The following is an 18,438-nucleotide window of genomic DNA, read 5'->3' on the forward strand; positions in this document are numbered from 1 at the left end:
TTTGGGTGGTGGCAGCAGGTACCAGGTCCAAGCTGGTGACTAAGCTTGGAGGTTTTCATGCTAACCCCCATATTTTGGACGCTAAGGTCCAGATCTGGGACTAAGGTTATGACAGCATCACAGCAAAGGAGAGTTTTAAGAAGAGATTTGAAAGAGGACAATGAGGTATAATGGGCTGCTCTGGAGAAAGCATGAAGGTACTGCTGCAAAATTTAAGAAGCGGGCAATGAAGGCTGGCATCATTAGCTGATCAGAGGACAGAGTTTCAAACAGTGAGTGATAGATAGGGTCGGGATAGTCTGTAAAGGGCCCTGAAAGTCAAGATAAGTATCTTATGTTTGTTGAAATAGAAAATGGGGAGATAATGGAGCAATGCAAAGAGAATGATCAAAGCTTTGAGCTATGAGAATGATCCTTGCAGTAGCATTCTGAGTGGATATGAACATGGGACAAAATTTCATTTGTCAAAGCCAAAGAAGAGGTTGTTCCAATAATCAAGAGATGAGGTGATGAGAGCCTGGATGAGAGTTTAAGCTATGTGGATCGATAGGAAAATCTGTATGTTAGTGATCTTATGCAGAAAGTATTGGCTAAAATTACATACGGCCTAGATTCAAGCTTTAAAAAGAGGTCTATTGGTGTTATTGGACATAGTGTGCAGAAGTGAATGTTAACCTTTTAAACACAAATAAACACTACAATGCAAACTCCTGCAATCTTGTGATGTGAGGATTGCCCAGATCCATATGTTGGAAACCCTGACAGGTTGGAAACCCTGGCATATATTTTTTCCCTCATTAGTGAAGCTACCTGTATTGTCAGTTCCAAACATCCATGCCATGCATCTTTCGGAACACCCATTAATCTGACCTGAGAACAGGAAGTAGACACTAGGGTCTCCCGCTCCCCACCTCCAAGGTCTAGTAAAACACACTCCAACAGCCGCTCCAAGGCTTGCCTACCACCCAAGACTGGCTCCAGGCACCAGCTCCTCAAGCTGGTGCTTGGGGTGGCCAAGGGGAAGGGGCTCTTTCGTGGCAATTTCATGGCAGGTCCCTTGGTCCCTCTTGGAGGGAAGGACCTGCTGCTGAATTGCTGCCAAAGAAGAAAGTGGTGCAGTGGAGCTGCCACTGATCACAATTGCAGCTCTTTTTTTTGTGCTTTTTTTTCCCCCCACTTAGGGCAGCAAAAACCCTGGAGCCGGCCCTGCCGCCACCCCTCCTTATTCCCACTCCCTTCACAGATGCAACTCCCTGTCCCTGTGCCCCTTATCCCAACTGCCCCCCGCAAGTCCTTGATCTCCAGCCACCTCCCCATATATATATACAGAGAGAGAGAGAGAGAGAGAAAGAGAGAAAAAATCTTAGTTAAACCAGCTGCTGACTATTCTGCTGTGTTAACAGTAAACTTCCCTTTAAAATAAAAACACATTAAAATAAAAAGAGACAACTTGTAGCAAACAATGTGAGTTAATTGCACAGGTGAACAAAGGTTCAGACTAAAAATGTCAGTGGTGGGATATTCACCAAAAGCAATAGTGCTGGTACATTCCCTCGAATTATGTAAGAAAGCATAAAATGTTTTTTTTCTTTATTTTTACATACACAAACAAAGAAATGAACATGTTCTTAAATGCTATTCTCAGTTCTGGTCCCCCAAGTTTTAGTTGGTGCCATGCACCACCATGGATTAAACTTGAACATTTTGATACACATCACACAAATGGTTTGATCTCTGGGGTGGTGGGGAGGAGAGGGCAGAAGCAATACCTAGAAACTTTTTGAAAAAATGGCTGTTTTTTCAGGGTTTATATCTCCTCAACAGCTAGATCAAATGATCCCAAATTTGGCTTTTTTATCCTATCCTGCACCCTCCTGAGGCACACCAAATGTCAAAGGAATCTAACTAAGCATGTTGATTTTAGTGGACTTAGAAATGTCAACCTTTAAACAGAAGTCATGATGCAACTTTAGCTGTAGTGGCACTGCTGCACCACTATAATTCCTTATTAATGAGGGATTTCCTAGTAACAGTAACACAAGACATTTATATTTCCTAAGCAATGAAGCCTCTTTCTCTCAATGAAGAGAAATAAGAAATTAATTCTCTTTTGACTTAAAGCTGGAGATACCCACAAAGTCTTTACTTATAGACTTAGCAAATTGTAAAATTCTGCTTTTGTTTTTGTTTGATTAAGTGGTCCACAAAATAAATTTAATTATATAAGGCTATTGTGATGCCCTGTCCCTTTAAATGATTGAGCACTCTTCCTCAGTGCAAAGCCTCAATTTCATGTTGGTTTCGGTTTTTCAGTGTGAACAATTAACATTTGCATAGCAACTAGATACAGAGAATCTCATTTAAGCACATCTGTATCTCTTTCTCTGCTGGATTCAGATATAACATTTGGTGATCAGGACCAGCGCCAGGGTTTCTGACGCCCTAGGTGGACAGCCATTTTGCTGCCCCCCGCATGTCCAGTGGACCTACCGCAGTCATGTCGGCGGACGGTGCGCTGCTGGAAAGGCTCCGGTGGAGCTGCTGCAGTGATGCCAGCGGGTGGTTCGCTGGTCTAAAGGCTCCGGTGGACCTGCCACAGGCATGACTGTGGTAGGTCCGCCGGAGCCTTTAGACCAGTGCACCGTCCGCTGAAATAACTGCAGCAGCAGCGGACCGTCCGCCGGCATGACTGCGGTAGGTCCACCAGACCCGTGTGCCGCCCCCCCCCCGGGCAAAAGAGCACCCCCCAAAAATTCTGGCGCCCTAGGCCATTGCCTCGATTGCCTAAATGATAGCGGCGGCCCTGTTGGTGATGAAGGATTTATATCCCACGAGTGTCCGGTGCTGCCTCTGCCTGAACAACAAGAAGAAAAAGTAGGCAAATAATACTATAAGAAAGGTGAAAGTTCACCTGCAGGCACAAAGTGACAAGCTGCTCTTTTTGCTATGGGCACAGCATGAACCAGAGGGAAGTAGGAAATAAAGATAGAACAAAGAATAAGGTTTCTGCAATTACTGTTGGACCTGTTCAAACAAAGCATTAAGAGGGAAGCTAGCAGCTGTCTTCACTGACCATGTGCAAGCAGGCAGACAGAGAAATAGCTTAGCCTGCATTGAGGGTCTATAGCAGGGATCAGCAACCTCTGGCATGTGGCTCACCAGGGTAAGCACCCTGGCAGGCCGGGCCAGTTTGTTTACCTGCCATGTCCACAGGTTTGGCCAATTGCGGCTCCCACTGGCTGCTCCAGACCAATGGGGGTGGTGGGAAGCAGTGGCCAGCACATCCCTCAGCCCACTCTGCTTCCTGCAGCCCCCATTGGCCTGGAACAGCGAACCGCGGCCAGTGGGAACCGTAATCAGCTGAACCTGCAGACATGGCAGGTAAACAAACTGGCCGCGTAAGGCCCTTGAGAGGAAGGGTAAGTACTATACTACGTGTCAGGAAATTCAGGATAATCTTGACTCAGCTTATTCACACGCTTGGTCATGGCTTCAGACATGGCCAGAAGTTTTCAGAATGACTTCCACTGAAGCTACCAAGACCACTGGATATCTCCGTCCCTTATTTAGCCAGTTTGTTACAGCTGATGAGTGACAATGGATTCATTTCTGTTCTGAATAATTTCAGAGGTTCCTGTCTTCAAATGGAATTAAGCACATATGTTCCACACCATACCATCCGGCTACAAATGGACTAGTGGAACACTTTCTACAGATATTTAATGGATGCTTAAGAACTAACAAGTCTATTTTGAGTCATCAGCAGAAAATGGACAATTTCGTGCTTGTTCACAGGACCACACCACAGGCTACTACCCAGGAGTCACCTGCAACTCTTTTCTTGAAGCTATTTTTGTGTACCTGCTGGGACCTGTTACATCTTAATGTTGACTCATAGGTAGCCAAATCACAAGCTATATAGGTTGATGGAAGAAGTGTGACTCATCTTTGTTCTTTTCAAATAGGAGACAGAGTGTACTTACAACTACAGTTAGGGAGTGAAATGGGCACCTGGAGAACTAGTAAAATGCACATGGCCTGTTTTGTTTGTGGTAAAACTATCTGATGGTATTCTGATGAAACAACATTTAGACCAATTGCAGCCTCAACAAATACCAGAGTCCAGAAATTTTCCAATAGGACAGTCTATTGCTCCAATCAAATTCCCCTCTGTTACAGCTGCTAATTTTGACAACTTGTTGGGAGAAACTTTGATACAAGATCTAGTACATTTCATACAAGCTCCAGTTGATTCCTTACTACCTATTGTTTCTGTTGTTCGGGACACTGTCATATCAGCACGTTATCCCAACAGAGTGTGAAAACAAACGGTGTATCTGAACTTATAAATTGTTTAGTTAGTGAGTTGCTATTACAGCGCAGATTAATCCTTTGCAATTTAAGAGTTTGCAGTAGTCCACCCATGTCATGGTATAATTCCCCACTCTGAACCTTAGTGTCCAAAAGATGAGGTACCAGCATGAATTTCTCTAAGCTCAATTACCAGCTTAGTACTTGTAGTGCTGCCATCAGCCAGGAATTTCAGTGCCTGGTACACTCTGGTCCCCCCCAAAACCTTGCCCGGGGACCCCCAAGACCCAGTCCCTCTGGATCTTAACACGAGGAAAGTAAACCCTTTCCCTCATCATTGCCTCTCCCAGGCTTCCCCTCCCTGGGTTACCCTGGAAGATCACTGTGATTCAAACTCCTTGAATCTTAAAACAGAGAGGAAAATTCACCTTCCCCCCTCCTTCTCTCTCCCCCTCCCAGAATCTCCCTGAGAGAGAAAGTAATCCTAACACAGAGAGAAATTAACCTTTCTCTCCCCCTTCCCTCCTTTCTCCCCATCAATTCCCTGGTGGATCCAGGGGTCTCACTAGAATAAAAAAACAATCAGGTTCTTAAACAAGAAAAGCTTTTAATTAAAGAAAGAAAAACAGTAAAAATTATCCTTGTAAATTTAAGATGGAATATATTACAGGGTCTTTCAGCTATAGACACTGGGAATACCCTCCCAGCCTAAGTATACAAGTAAAAATTAAAATCCTTTCAGCAAAATACAGATTTGAACTCCTTCCAGCCAAATACACATTTGCAAATAAAGAAAACAAACATAAGCCTAACTCACTTTATCTACCTAGTACTTACTATTCTGGACATATAAGAGACTGTATCAGAGAGATTGGAGAGAAACCTGGTTGCACGTCTGGTCACTCTCAGAACCCAGAGAGAACAACAACTAAATTCTAACAGCACACACACAAACTTCCCTCCCTCAAGATTTGAAAGTATCCTGTCCCCTGATTGGTCCTCTGGTCAGGTGACAGCGTGGCTCACTGATCTTGTTAACACTTTACAGGCAAAAGAGATATAAAGTACTTCTGTTCTATTAACTCCTACTATTTGTTTATGACAACCCACAATGCTTTTAACCAAGTGAACAATAATGTATATATATTTGGAAAGTTTCCTAAAGTAGGGTGGAGAAATGTGGTGTCCTGTCTGTTTAAATGTTTGAGCTCTCCCCTTACTCCATGGAAAGCCTCACTTTTGTGTTGGTTTCAGTTTTGCAGTGAGAACAGTGAAAGTTTGCAGGGCACTTAGCTGTGCTTAAATGAGCTTCTGTGTGCCTGTATCTCCTCTGCTGAGTCCAGATGTAACAGCTATCAAAAAGGCTTCAGAGATGTTGTATCTCATAATAATATTCTTCTTCAGACTACCGGAGACTGTGTTGTAGTGTGAAAGGAATACCCAGAAATACCATTAAAAGAATAACCCCACAATACCCACAGTTCATAAGTATAGATGAGTTTGAGGATCCAAGGGATGATTCTCATGAGTAAGTACTATTCTGTGAGTAAAGGCAGAAGGGACTTGGAGGTATAAAAAGGGTATGAGTCTTAAGGTGTGTGTTGTATAATATCAGAGAAACTCTCTAAGGTCCACATAATTCTATTGGAATTACACAGTGCACTGTTCCATGCATAGACTATGATTCTGCATTTTTACCATTTGAATTCTTTACCTTCTGTTTTAGTGGTCACACTGACTAATAAAAATACCTCATTAATCTGACAAATTATTTTTCCTATTAATTTATAGTGGAAACATAATTATATGCTATGGCATGAAGAATAGCAAACTATGAAGCCAGACAAGGGGAAAAAAAAGTAATTTAAAAAAATTATTCCTCCTGGAAATATTAGGAGCAGCATGTAGTGGTTTGTTTTGTGTCTGTTTCCTGCTAATTTAGTGCATTCTCACAACACTGTCTGTACTTACTCTTGAAAATAATGAACTGTTACATGCATTTTACAAGTTGGCTCTCCCTTGAGTGCTTTTAGCAAGCTGTACTTTTTGAGCAACCAGCATAGATTTAATGGAGATTGAGGTAGGGTACAGAGAAAAGCTATGAAAAAAGGTTACCAGAAAAAAAAAGACTGCAATTTACTAGCTTGACATTTCTCTGCACTACCACTTCTGTTTGGCACAAGATGGAAAAAATTGCTTGCTGAAATAGTAGCAATATTTAGAACTGTTTGAATTCATTGCAGATTACAAATATGTATTTATGTCTCTCCTCCCTCTTCTCCCAGTTTTTAACTATTTTGGTTAAAAAATAACTAAGTCTGAAATGCCTAATACAGGTCTGTTGCATCTTACACGCATGTAACATGCACGATTTCAGCTTTATGTGCTCAGCAAAAACAAACAAAAAACAAACAAAAAAAAGAGAAAAATAACAATTTTAATACTGTACCTGTAGTGCGAGTGATTCTGCCCACCATTACACTCAATGTAATTTTGACTATACATGATTTTCGCTTTACGTGCTGACTGTGGAACGTAATCCCAGAGTAAGATGCGACAGACCTGTATTACTAGTTTGCAGTTTTGTTTTTGCCATGTTGGTCCCAGAATATAAGACAGAGAGAGAGAGGGTGGGTGAGGTAATGTTTTTCACAGGACCAACTTCTGTAGGTGAGAGAGACAGTCTATGAAGCTCGAAAGCTTATACCTTCCAGCAACAGAAGCTGATTCCATAAAAGATACCTCATTTACCTTGTCCCTCTAATATTACTTAGCATCAATGTCCATTGTTTGAACAGAGAAATTAGCTTTGCTCAAGTTTTCTCTAAATCAAGAATATTTTTTCAATGGGCTGTATTCAGCCTGTTATCTTCTAGTATAGAGCTTGATGTCTGATTCTCCACCATATAGTATTCAAGTGCAAAGTAGCATTTCATGTCCCAAGTTTAAATGATTTCTACGTGCAAGGCAGTGGTGAATTAGGCCCAGCAGATCTCCTGGGCTCTGCAATTAAAACAGCTACTCCTGTGTATTTCCTGTGTATTTCCAGTCTGCATACAGACAACGTTCTTAGATATCTACAGACTATAACCCACAAAAAACCACAAAGTTTTCACAGCTATATACACCACAAAAATGTAAGGTGATGTATGTAACACATATAACATACTTTGGTAATTATTCTATTAACTGTGTCCACTGAATAACTCATTCAATATTCTACCTACTGTGCCTCTTGCCAACTTATCATAAAATAATATTTCTCCATAACTTTCTTTATATCCAAAGGAGCTGTCCATTCTTCTTCAGCCTTAATATGTAAGTTATCATCCTCTTCCCCCTCCTCTTCCTGATTTTTAGGAAAGCTTTATTCAAATCCTTGTATCAGATCCTCAGTTTTATTATACATTAATATATATTAAAATAATTAGCATTTTGATGTATTTTTAAAAAGAAATATTTATAGAATATTAATAATAATTTTCCAACTCTCTCAACAAAACAGAAATGTTCATATGTAATATTTTAACTGCAACCCCTTTTTTCTATTTTTATTGTCTAATAATATATATGTTATGTATTAACTATGCCTGGGTTATGGCATTTTTCACAGGAAGAATAACTTATCATGATTAACATGGGCTGATTGTTTTTGTTTTGGATTTACACTGTAGCTCGTTAATCAGTAACAGTGAAGGAAACTTATTACACATGCATCAGTAGTTAGCAAAAGACCAACATAACACTAGACAATACGAGCAAGAAGGAAACTTCCTCCTTTGACAATATTTTTATATAACAGCATGAAAAATTACAGATAATTTTTGAACTAGTTTTGTTGAATAATTTAATGTCCAGATTCTGACCTTATTTCCAGCATTGTAAATCAGGAATAACTTCACAGAAATCAGTGGAGCTTATCTGGTGTAACCAAACCACCTGATGTGAGAACCATACTGCATCCCTGAACAAAGGAGTATCAGGAATTGCTATGCTGATAAGGCCCCGATTCTCAGCACCGAAGCACATGCTTAAGTCCTTTGATTACATGATTTCCTGAACAGGGATCAAATGAAGCATACAAACCTAAGCATGTGCTGAACTGGGTGTTAATTATTTTTTAGGGTCTATACTGTATTTAAGAAAGGAAGGATGGTCCATTTGATTGGGGGCTAGCCTGGTGCTCAGGAGAGGGGAGTTCATTTCCTAGCTTGATCACAGACTTTCCTGTGTGACCAGTGCAAGTCATTTTGTCACTTCATGGTTCAGTTCCCTGTGTGTAAAATAGTCATAATGGTACTTCATTGCCTCACAGGATGTTGTGAAGAAAAATACATTAAGGATTGTGAGATGCACACATGCTACGGGGGCTGGATAAGCACCTAGCATAGTTTAAAACAAATTAAGACAACCAAGTAGGGCTATGAACTATCAGTCATCTGGATATGTGTGTAGCTCAGAGTTTGTGGAGTCAGTGTTTTCTTTTCAAAAGGTTTGCTTTACAAAATTCTTAATTCCACTGGTGTGAAATGTATATGAAATACATGCAACTTGGGAAAGGGTGTTTTACTATTGCCTTGAATAAAAGGAGACGGTCTGCTTTTCCAGATGAGACTTTAGAAAGGTTTATGGCAAGGAATATGTTAGATAGTAAACAAAAAGGGCAAAAATATGCTTTTACTTGTACATTCACCAGTGCAACTGCATTCCCCTTAATGTTACTATCAAGATAAGAAATAGCAGGGTGTTTGCCTGTACAATAGTTGTGTGTGTAGTCGGAGTGTTCATTTTTATCTATGCCCTATATCTTCTTTAGGAGATAGTAAGAGGCAAAAACTGGAAAATGGGTCATAACAGGGTATCAGAATCTCCAGTTTCTAACCATGAGGACTGGAAATACCCTGGAACACAAAATAATTATAAAAATATCACCCCAAAGGACTGGATTTAAATGCTTAACAATAATGTTTCTCTAACGGCATTCCACCTTTCATTTCCAGTCCACTGAAGCCGTCTCCTCTAGTACAACAGACTGTGAAAATGATGAACACTGACATTTGTTAATATTAAATAGAAAAAACAAAGGCCTGAGAGATAATAGACCCTACAAGAGAATACCCACCATTCTTAATTATCAGTTCAACCACTAATCCCTGATAAAAATACAAAACTCTTTTATTATGATCTCTTTTGAAGTAGCTGCTCAGACCAAAACAAGAGCAAGAAGAGGAGAAGGGCAGAAATAGCTTGGGAATCATGAGACAAAGATCTAGATGAGAAGGGGGCAGGGGTGCAGGCTGACCACAAGAACAGCAGCTCAGTTCTAATAAGACTTTCTTGATTTGTTTTATGTTTAAACATTGTGGCATGTTGTTGTAAAATACAATTATAAAATTAAGCTAAGGAATCTTTGACTGGAAAAAAAAGTTCCTAGGTACAATTAAGTTGAAGAAGAGTTCCTTCTTTTTAATTACTTTTGAATCATAGAGAATTTTCCTGGACTAAGCTGAATTCTTATTTTGTTTTATTAATGAAGGGTGATTAATAAGAGGCTTAGCAGAGCTAGAGAATGAATATGGTATCTGTCATAAACAGATAGTTAAGGGTCAATGCTTCTTTTATCTGTAAAGGGTTAAGACGTTCACCTAGACTAGCTGACACCTGACCAGAGGAACCAATGGGGGAACAAAATGTTTCAAAAGGAAGGAGGGAAGTTTTTCCTTTGTTTAGAATTTCAGTTTTCAGCCGGAGTGAAAAAGATCAAGGAACCAGCCTCTTATCGGAGTAGTAAGTTTTAGAAAGGGATAAATAGGTTTATGTTTATTTCCTTTGTAATTTGTCATGGTACCATTAAGGGAATTATGAAAATTGGGTATTTGGTAAAACTAAGTTTTTGACCGAAGAACATCCACTGTGTATGAATCTGTTGTTTGTGAGAATAGCTGGTATGCTAATCTCTCCCAGAGGATTTTCTTTTACCTTTCTTTTCTTTAATTAAAAGCCTTTTTCTTAATACCTGATTGATTTTTCCTTGTTTTTTAGATCCAAGGGGGTTGGATCTGGATCCACGAGGAGTTGGTAGGAGAAAGGAGGGGGGATGGTTAATTTCTCCTTGTTTTAAGATCCAAGGAGTTTGGATCTGTGTTCACCAGGAAATTGGTGAGGTCTCTCAAGGCTAACCCAGGGAAGAAAAGTAGTGCTTGGAGGTGGTGGCAGCGATACCAGTCTAAGCTGGTAATTAAGCTTAGAAGTGTCCATGCAGGTCCCCACATCTGTACCCCAAAGTTCAGAGTGGGGAAGGAACCTTGATAGCATCTATGAATGGAAATAGTAGTGTTGTTAAAGTTTATTTCTCACCTTCTCTGGAACGATAGTCTCAGCTTGTGACACTGTAGAGTATAAATTAAAAAGCCAGTTTTTCAAATCATGGCCTCCATTACGCACAAACAGCTTTGTGCATGCAGTTAACTTTTTAGGCAATTAAGGGATGTGTGCTGCAATAATTTACATGTGTTTGTGCATGTGAGTGCACTGCAAACTGAGCAAAAATTGAGCGGAAGTTTACTTTGTGCTTGAAAATTTGATCATTCATGTGCACAAGTATGCATAGAAAATTGTGTGTGTAAGTAATTTGTATGCAAAATGGTGCGTAAGCACAAATGGCAACCTAACTGAGGGCCATTTGAAAGTTGGCCTGATAGGTGCAAGCATCTGATGCATAGAGACTGAAAAGAGAAGGTTGTTAGAGTGTCCTGTGTATTTCCATATCTTACCTAGTTTGGATTTCTTTTAATTTTTTTAATGTATTTTACCCTAAATTATTGATCTTTACTTTCACCCTTAACATCAGTTAAAATTTTTGTCAGGGATTATACAAATGCACAAAGTTAAACAAAGTCTGATTTTTTCCCCTCTCATCTTTCAATTATTGTAATTTTGAGAGCTAGATATTTATTTTTTAAAGAGTAATCAAAATCATTTCAAGCAGAATTGATGTTTCACTGATGCTTTCCCCTTAAGGAAGGATATAATAGAAGTGGAGGTGGTCAGCTTACAGAATAGCTTTGAGAGGAAATTCTGGATATAAAGGTGAGCATGAAAAAAGGAACAAGGCTGAGAGTGGGAGAGGGACACAAAAAGAGGGGCTAGAATGGAGTGAAGGGCTCGAGAAAGAGACAAGGTGTGGAGATGCAAGCAGGAGTACAGCTGTGAAAGTGAACACCAGAAGTTGGACTGTGGTGCAAAAGGTAAAGTGAAGCCAGTGCAAGAAGTAAGTGTGACAGTCTGTGCAGCTATATAAAAAGGCAATTTTTGCAGCTGCATTTTATTGAATTTATTTGCTGGAATTGCACTTTATTATCCAGAGAGTATTAGCCATGGAAGAATCCAAAGAAGTTTAATGAAATCTTCCTATTTTACCTCTTCAGACCAGCTTTTTGTGAATCCCAGAGTGCGGGATGGGTTCCCTCACTGAACTCGTTCCTTTCTAAGCCACTTTTTGGCCTGAATCTGCAAAATCCATGAAAGCAGAACCTATGATTTGTAATTTTCCACCGTCCTTCCTTAGACATAACACAGTACATATGACTGTTTTATAGATTTGTTTTAGATCATTCACACACTCTTCAACTACATTTTAAATGTGAACATGGGACCTAGATGTTAAGAGCCAATGCTTTAATGAAGAGCACAACTGATCTTTCATATTGAAAGATAAAATAACTCTTTTCTGTGTTGATTCTGGACTGGCTATATTAAATATTTTTGAAGGCAGTAAATTAACCTGACTTTTTCTCTGGTTTTGACCTTTTGTTCATTTCAACTAACAATTAATTATGTTTAATGGAAATAAATTGGCATAGTACGTGCAATTAGTAGCACTTTTTTTTTCTTTTTATGGATTTTGTTTCTTTTCTTTATCAATTGAAAATCGTACAGAATCAGAAAAACAGTTGTGAAAGCCAAAACCTATTTATATATAGTGACTATTAGTAAGAGTATTATTTGTTCTTCAGATGCACTTAGAGCACCCAATCTCAGTTGGTACTCAATTTTGCTAGGAGTTTTAGATGGATAGTAAGAGACAGCTTCTGTTCCAAACAGTGCACCATCTAAAAAGAAAAGATAGGCAAAGGGCGGAAGAGGAAACAGAACCACAGAGAAGCGAAATTACATGGCTAACTGCAGATTAATGGCAGAGCCAGGTGAAAATCTATCAATGAAATCTATTGTTCCTGTCACTGCATACTCCATCAAAATATGAAACATATATGTATGAAGATACAGTTTTTAAAGCAAGCTTTTCACTTAGAATGTTTGTGCTGTGATACAATTAGAGATAGGAACAATGTGTTGAAATAAATATAAGTAGTTTTATAAAGGAAAAAATATATATTTAAGGGAGATTGGATTGGAAATGGAGTAGAAAGGCTTTCATTTCTGGGATTGTGTCCACCGTGAGGATTTTTGGCACAACATCTCCACTGTTGATGCTACCCCCTTGTGCCAACAGTGGTAGCAATGGTGAGAGTACTATTGTGACCATGCTCTTACAAGTGCTCAGAGTTTTATTATGTTTTCGTCTAAGTCTGCTGACAGCAGGTTTTAATTAGTCAGTAGTAAAAAATCTGGTGGCCCTAGGAATCTTGGTGTTAGAACAAGCTATCTAACGTGATCCATCATGACACTTCTAAATCCTAGCATGGTATCAAGTATCAGAGGAGTAGCCGTGTTAGTCTGGATCTGTAGAAGCAGCAAAAAGTCCTGTGGCACCTTATAGACTAACAGACGTTTTGGAGCATGAGCTTTCGGGGGTGAATACATGCATCTGATGAAGTGGGTATTCACCCATGAAAGCTCATGCTCCAAAATGTTTGTTAGTCTATCAGGTGCCACAGGACTCTTTGCTGCTTCTAAATCCTAGTTTTGACAAACCCTAATATTTCCAATGTTTCTAACATTGGTGGAGCTCACAGCAGGAGATGACCTTAGAGAGCAGGGATATTGGTTTGAAATAATTGGACAGAGAAATTTAATCTTGGGTAGTATTCTGAGAGAAAGGAAAAAAAACAAAGTATGATTTGAATTTTTCTTGATACAGATTTACTGGTTTATTGTTTTGAAACCAGACAGAGTGGACTTTTTAAAACATGTCCCACCTGTCTGAAAACTTTTTATACCAGATGTAACAGTATTTCCCATTCAATGCTATGGGAATGTCTCTTAAACCAATAAAATCTTTCAAAACACTGGAAACTTTTAAAGCATGTCCACTGTAGTGATTATGCTCTATTAGATACTTAAACCACCAATCTGATGCAAGGTGTTTCCAGCCTGAGATTTTCCAGGAATTTCAGAAAACTGATGTATTATTAAAGATCCAGAGATCCTAGATGAAGCTTTTGTACACATTGAAGAACAGTAGAATGACACAGAAACAGTCTAGTAATTTAATTTTTTTTGCACAATCCCACAGTCTGGAATTTAGAGCACAGTTTATTATTTACTTTACATAAAGCAGAGAACTGAATTAAAGAAAGAGACTAATCAGAAAGCTTAATTCCTATTTTATCACAATTTGTTACCACTTGAGTATACTGATGCTATTTAAGGGTGTAAACCCCTCTCAGGTACAGAGCAGGGATTGGAATCCACATCTCCTACTTCCCAGGTGACTACCTTAATCACCAGGCTATACAGTTGTTCTCTGTATCTGGCCCAATGAATATTTATATATCTACAAAAAGTGGAACAGCATGAACAGGAAAAACTGACAGTGCCCCGCCTTAGAATAGCCTAGTTGTTAGGAGGGAAATCTGAGTTCCACTCCTGTCTACAGAGTGGGGATACAAACCTGGGTCTCCTGTATCCTGGGCAAATCACCGGACTAAAGGCACACACATATACAGAGTTTGCTGGCCCCAAACAGACTTTTTCTAATATGCTGAAAAATTCCAAACATTTCCAGAACCACTAAATCAAAAGTTTCTCTTTATTTTTTCAGTTTGCTGGCCAAACCGAAAAATAAATTTGTTCACCTCAGATCACAGGTCAGGATCAGATTGCTAACCCTTCTCTCCCTGCCATATTTTAAGATTAAGCCCTTAGGATTTCATGTATTGCATCTGAATCAATACAGGATTCCATATACTATTTGGGTGTATATACCCTACTCCGTTCTGATTTATTTGCAAAATATGTGGATAAATCAAGTGATTATATCACAAGTGGAGAGACCTCTTGAAGCAGAATACAACTCCCTCTCGCCTCAGTGCTTCACAGCATCTCCCTCACCTCATGCCCTGGTCATTATTTATTGCAAACCAAAACAGTGCTTCATGGATGACAAGCATTTCTTTGTAATTAGTGGTGATCACCACTTCACTGTACTATATAATTTGCAATACAAGCTAAAAGGTGTGCCTACCTAAGTAGCATCCACATGTAATGAGAGGTATTTACATGCACAGCTCTCTTAGATGTAGCAGAAGATAGTGCACATTAATAAAAGCAGTGAAAATTAGTTTATAAAAAAATCAAATTTCATCTGTACTTAATATCCTTTGCATTAAGTATATAGACGTTACAGAGGAAGATATGTGGCTGCTTCTTAACTCGCGCGTCGGCTAATATCTGCAAATCTCAAGATTTCTGTGACTTCTATTTCTGATTCAAATCAAACCATTTCCACTAAATTAATGAGTTTTTAACAGCGCAAGGGGTCAAGTATACCAAGTTCTCTCTACATATTTCATTGTTTTCACTGGAGACATTGCCAAATAGAGAATTAACATCAAATTTGCCACTGTTAAATACTATGTGTATTTTGGGAAGAGAGTTGGAAGCAATTGGGTTGAAGAAGCTGCAACCTTTTTCACATTTCATGTACGTATTCATACCTTTTTCATGTTTCCCTTGTATTTCTTTAGCCAGACAAACAAGGAGAAGCAGTGCACATGCCATAATGGAATGGGAACTGCCTGAAGAGCCATGCCATTAAGAAGTGCATTAAGGAAAGCCTCTTCAGCCAGTTCACTCTGCGCAAATAGAGCTCAGAGAGGCCTGCTGCATACAAACAAAGCTCTTGAGATGCACTTTGTTGTGTTCTTGCTGGTCAGAAAAGTAGTGTTATCCTATATTTGTGCTTCTGTGCACAATATTTCAATTGGTGTCATTTGGTGGGTTTATAGAGAACAGTGGCCTTTTGTTTGTAGCTAGCCCGGATTGAGGCATGCTGAAACTCTATCAGCTATCTTTAGAGTCCCACAAAATTTGTACATATTCATACCTTTGGAAAGTGATAAACACAGACTCTTGCCTCTTGCAAGCAAAATCATCTGTTTGGTTACAATAGTATTGCAAATCTCATATAAAATTAGAAAAGAGATATTATTAATGATTTTAGTATGTTTTCAAATGCTAAGAGGGAGCTTCTAAGAGCTTTTAGCAATCATTTTGTGGCTCTGACTGCTGTAGGATTGATGACATATCTCTTACTAACTCAGAGGAATTTTTTGCGGGGAGTCTATCCCCTTACCCTCTCAGAGAACAGCAAACCTGACAATGAGCAAAAAGCTCACAGAGGCAGAGTGGTAACACCTCTGCAGTTTATCAGCCTTAATTGGAAACACAAACCTCATGCATTAAAGCACTGCAAAACCAGGCATCTCCAGGCTTTATATCATGAGGCTTAGATCCATCTGTGTGGATCTGTGTTTAGTCTGGGGGGCACAAGAAGTCTGGTTAGGAGTAGGAATCTCTGTCTCTGTGGCTCTCTTGAGCTTTTATCTATTTGTGTCGAAAGGAATCAGGTGTGTTTTTCATAAAAACAATGTGAGCAAGGAGGAAATCCATGCCTTTGACTATTCTATCCTTGCACTGCAACAATGTATTAGAACAGGATTATATGGTTGAGCAAGTTTGTCAACGCTTTTCAATTACATACCATGTAATTACATAGTAACTATTTACTGTTACCAAATACATAATTATTTTTGTCTTCTAAACCAGAGTGAATGGTCTGGTACTTACCTTGAGGTCTCCTATGCTATAGAGGTTTGAATATGTTGTTATTAGAGAGCTGAAAAGAATCCTCGATGTAAATCTGTGTAGTTATTAGTGATAGGACAGCCAGGGCCAGCTCCAGGGGTTTTGTCACCCCAAGCAGCCAAAATAAAATAAAATAAAATAAAAAGCCGCGATTGCGATCTGCGGCAATTCAGCTGGAGGTCCTTAGCTCTCAGCGGGAGTGAAGGATCCTCTGCCGAATCCCTGAAAGTGCTGCCCCACTCCCGAGTTGCTGCCCCAAGCACCTGCTTGATAAGCTGGTGCCTGGAGCCAGCCCTGAGTACAACCTCAGCCAGTTTAGAGGTTTGATTTGAATAAAAATTCAAAATGTCCTTTTCAGATCTTATCCTTGGCTTCACCAGCCTCCTCACCATCATCTACAAAAGTCTCCTCAAACTTACAACAGGATTTTCTCTAGTTTAACATGTCCAGTGGCCTCAGAATTTCCCCAGGCTTGTGATCCCTGCTAATGATCCTGTCATTGGTCTAGCCGATGTATGAGGAAATGGTAGGTTTTATGTTTAATGAGCAAAACTATAAACAAGAAATGTCAGTCCTAATCCTGCTCTGCCACAGACTTCTATCCTTTCAAACAAGTTATTGACCATCTGTACATTACTTATTTTTAAAATGATGGAGAATAACTCCTCACAGGCACGCTAAAAGACTGCTTCAGTGTTTGCAAAGTGCTTTCTCTCTGCTTTGGAAAAGAATGTACTTTATAAGTTGAAAGATATCAACATCTAGGTGTGTGTTAGAAATGCTGAAGTTGTATCAAATACATGTATTGTCTGTTATCTGTAAGCTTCACCTGTAGGCAAGTGTCTTAATTATATGTTTGTTCATACTCAGGTCTTGCTTCCCAAGAGCACACCATTGTTATTTGCATACCTCTTATGGGAAACAGCTTACAGGCAGCATGAGAGAGTACATTGCTTGATTAAATTAAACCTGCCTGGGCTTCCCAATAGATAAAGATCCTATGCTTGGTCGTGTGTGTTTGGAATAAGTCACCTTCCATAGCCAGATCCTCATGAGGGAATGATGTGTCCTACACCTCTCATGCAACTGCATTACAGCTGACTCTCACTCCCCATACTAGTCATTGGAGACTTGAATGAGAGTTTTGACAGCTACTTCCCTGCTAAGAGAACAGGACTACATGTGGCACCTTAGAGACTAAGAAATTTTTTTGAGCATAAGCTTTCATAGGCTACAGCCCACTTCATCAGCAGGAGGAAAAAGAGATGGCTCATTTTAGACAGTTGACAAGAAGGTATGAGGATCCTTAGTATGGGGAAATAGATTTACCCTGCAAAGGTGATTGTTAAGAAGCAACAGTCATGAGAGCCTGATTCCTCCAATAGCATTGTTTTCCCAATCCTTTTTCTGGGCATCTCAAAGTAATGCCATAAGGAGATCATCTAAATTGGAGTGAAGTGGGCTGGTAGATGGTATGATCTCAAGAGAAAGGGAGTTTTTTCCTCCCAGCCCATTGGTTAAATGAGGCGAGTAACTCACTTGATCTTTAAAAAAAGGTTTAGGGTTCAGTGGAACAGAGCAAAAGATGAAGCTTAAGAGAGATCTTCTATTTCAAGAAATGTCTTGCTCATTCCTCATAGTTATCTTGACCCAAGTTCTTCTCCCATTATAATGAATACAACTCCAGTTGAAGTCAGTTGTGGTTACACCAATGTAGCTAAGAACAGAATTTGACACACTGCAAGTATTTTTTTTTCTTGATACATGTCCTGGAATTTAAAGAAATATTTATTGTTGTATTTTTGTAGAATCCATGTAGTAAAGGAGAGAACTCTATAGAATGATGCCTTCTGCTGTATGAATTGGCATTGCTCCATTGATTTTATACCAGAGGATAATCTGACCCTACGTTCACAAAAGAGGAAAGCACTGAATGACAGTGCTGTTGTTTAAAACCAGTGCTGTGTGCCAGTTTCAGTGTATAAACATTGCAGGAAGTCACCTATTTTGCATAAAAATAAATGCTGTAACAAATTCAGGCAACCTGGGACCTTTGTGCTGTCATTGTGTTGAACACAG

The sequence above is a fragment of the Gopherus evgoodei genome, chromosome 1, assembly GCF_007399415.2.
Source record: "Gopherus evgoodei ecotype Sinaloan lineage chromosome 1, rGopEvg1_v1.p, whole genome shotgun sequence".
NCBI lineage: Eukaryota > Metazoa > Chordata > Testudines > Testudinidae > Gopherus > Gopherus evgoodei.